This window comes from Mesocricetus auratus, unplaced genomic scaffold (assembly GCF_017639785.1).
Source record: "Mesocricetus auratus isolate SY011 unplaced genomic scaffold, BCM_Maur_2.0 Super-Scaffold_100003, whole genome shotgun sequence".
Classification (NCBI taxonomy): Eukaryota; Metazoa; Chordata; class Mammalia; order Rodentia; family Cricetidae; genus Mesocricetus; species Mesocricetus auratus.
The window spans coordinates 72307951-72310958 of record NW_024429188.1 but is presented as its reverse complement, the minus strand read 5'-3'; the positions used below and the strand labels follow the sequence as shown (position 1 = coordinate 72310958).

The 3008-nt window shown below is 49.3% G+C and overlaps 1 pseudogene; it reads right to left on the bottom strand.

Moving 5' to 3' along the window:
• Nucleotides 1-499: 499 nt before the first annotated feature.
• On the bottom strand, nucleotides 500-1888 carry LOC121139778 (annotated as a pseudogene).
• Nucleotides 1889-3008: the final 1120 nt, after the last annotated feature.

Sequence of the window (3008 nt, the reverse complement as noted above, 5' to 3'; positions counted from 1 at the left end):
CCCGGAAGTGGTTTTGACAGCATCTTCAGGGGACACATAGATGCGGGGCCAGCCAAGTGGCAATCCCTCCTGGGAGGGTCCTCAACCAGATGGGCACAGGTGGGTGACACTGTCACTGAGGGATGCACAGAGAAATGCCGAGGGCTGGGATCTTCAGCCCAAGCAGGCCAGTCAACGAGACCACTTGCTTTAGGGGTTCCTGTACTCAGGGCCCCGGGGTGCCTGCTTCAAGACTCTGGTCTCCTCTGCGTGTCTATACACACCTTAAATCTACCCCGCCCTCACCGCTCCCCGCGGCCCTTCTCTTGAAGCTTATCTATCCTGAGTACAGCAGCCTCTTTCTGCCCCTGCCTCCTGTGAGGTCTGGTGAGTGCACCTGTCAGGGAGCAGGGGGCCCACACAGCTGCACTCTGTGATGCATTTGGTCTCCCTGTTTGTGCAGACAGTGAGCAAACTGAAAGACGAGGCTCCGCCCCTTTTCATTGTCTTGTCAATCAAATCAAAGCACACAAGTTTATTGATGATACACACAGGTGGGGGCTTGGGTGGGAGAGGGTCAGTCAGTACAATGGACAGGAGGGGAGTGCATTGTTTTTAATTAACATGCTAGCCATCCATCAGCTAGTGTAGAAAAGAGGAAGGGGAAACGCTTCCACCCAAACCGAGGCAGCAGAAGCAAGTTGGGCACAAGCTCCCACGTGGGTGTGACTTCTGCTAAGTGGTCCTGCTCAGACAGGGAGATCACCACAGGCCACACCGCATTGGTGATGCTGTGGCTTGATGCCCTTTTATCTGCACCTGGCAGCCAATGGGGAGTGATCCCTTACCGTTTGCAGCAGGAGGAAGGCCACAAGGGGGCAGCTTACAATGCCCTGCAGACTACAAGCCCAGAAGTTGCCCACAGCTCTGGGGAGCCCAGCCGGGCCAAGAAGACTGTGGCCCTCCAGTTAGGGATTGGAACTTTTGGCCGAGGAGGAGCTGCTGCCCCGCTAAAGCCGCATCCTTGCTTGCACCCAGTGCAGTTTGTTTGCCCTCAGTGGACTGCTCGGGCTCTGGGCGGATTCAGTCTCCTTCTGCTCCAGCCGGCCCTTTATGGAGAGAGGGCTTCCACAAGCATCTCTCTGCTCCCATTTCTGATGTACAGGAGCATGAAAGAGAATAGCGTTTGGGCAGCCACCGCGTCCCCCACCCGCACGGGCTTTTCAGACAAACCCATCAGCGGTTCCAAAGCCTGAACCTTCGCACATCCACGTCCCTCAGGTATCCAAGAAAGCCGCAGGTCTGCAACCGACTTGGCAAGCATGTTATTAATAACTGTCATGCTCATTAGCAGACTTAATCCGGCCTGCTGCAGAAATGACTTGCAGCAATGAAACACCGTCTCTCGACACACTTCACCGATGTACATCTTAATCTGGTCCTGATTTCCAATACTGGTGTTTGGGTTTTCAGGGACACACAAAGCCTTTTCCCTCACAGTTGGCTGGGGGGTGGGGATCCTGTTTCCAACCACTGAGAGGCTGGCCAAATGCCTACTGACATTGTGGCTAAGGGAATAGCCAGCATTTGTGGGCTCAGTGGACATTTTCCCCCTTGAATGAAGCATACTTGGTCAGAGCAAGAGCTTAAATAAAAGTTTCTTGTCTTCAGATTTTCAAATATCAATGTTTCAGTGGGTCAAAGGGTGATTCTTGTTTAGTGATATAACTGCCTTTGTGACTTTGTGAATCCTTTTCCCACATGATTGAATTCTTCATCATCCTTGGGACTCGGCTTTCCCTGATCCTTGAGTTGAGACTAACACCTTTTATCGGCATTGCCTGAAGCAATCCACTCCTTTGGTCCTTTCTTCACTGATCACTCCTTTGTTGCAGTTGCGGGTGACCATGCTAGCCGCTTTAAGACCTGGCCTACAAACCAGGTTTCTGTCATTCTTCCTCCAAGCATATCTCAGACCCATCGAAACTTACTAATTGATCTCACTAACAAAGTTCTTCAGTGATAGTATCCTCGGTCCCATATTATTAGGCATTTCTCGTGAAGACAGTCTCTTAATGTCCTAAGAGCAATACAGTCTTTCAAGAATGGCATTGCAACGCTTAATCTCTCCCCTCTCCGCCTTTCTCCTTTGCTGCCTCCAGCTCTCCCTTGCTTCCTCCCTCATTTCAGAATTCGAATTTCCAAATGTTTCTCTCTGCAATTTCTCCTCAGGTGTAACACCCGCCTTTTAATGGTACTTCAATACAATGGGGTACTGGGCAACGGGAAACAAAGTCTGAGAGAGACAGAAACTGCCGTGTTTCTGGATCCTAGATTCCCACACCTTCTCCACAACATGGAGGAATGTCCTTCCTCCCTTTCCAGATTATCTACAGGAAAACAGACAAAAAAAGAGTCAAGTTCGGCCTGTACGCTGACACGTAAGTCTCAGGTATCTCCCCTCGAGATTCCAGCTTTGGAAGTTGGCCATGTAAGCCCAGTATGTTAGATACCTGAAGGAAGATTAACTAACTGTGAAACCCGTTACTGGATACAACTGAAGTATGTTCTTAAAAATGAATGGAAGGCAAATCTGAGCAAGGTACAGTGATATATGTGAAAATATCGCAAGGAGACCCATTAACTTGTACATTAACTAAATACAATGGAAACATTGTCCACCGTTTAGGTTTCCAGCACCCTAGCCACCTTGTCTTCTAGTCAGTTTCTGACCTGTGTGCTCCTCCACAACTGCCGGGCTAGTTTGCTCTGTAGCTTCTCAACCCTCCTTTCTGCACTATATGCTGGTACTTTCTTCACAGAACCAAAGGGAACAGGAATTAAGGTTTTCTGATACTCGGGTTCACTTCAGCCAAGGTCATTTGATTGGCTCAAGCCTGCTGTTTCCTTAAAAGAATACAAACTTCATGAGTAACAAACATGCTGAGAGGTCCTTCCTCTTCCCTTCTTTTGGTTTGTGCTGCCCTCTATAGACAGATAAACGAACTAACAGCTATGTGTAAAGTCCA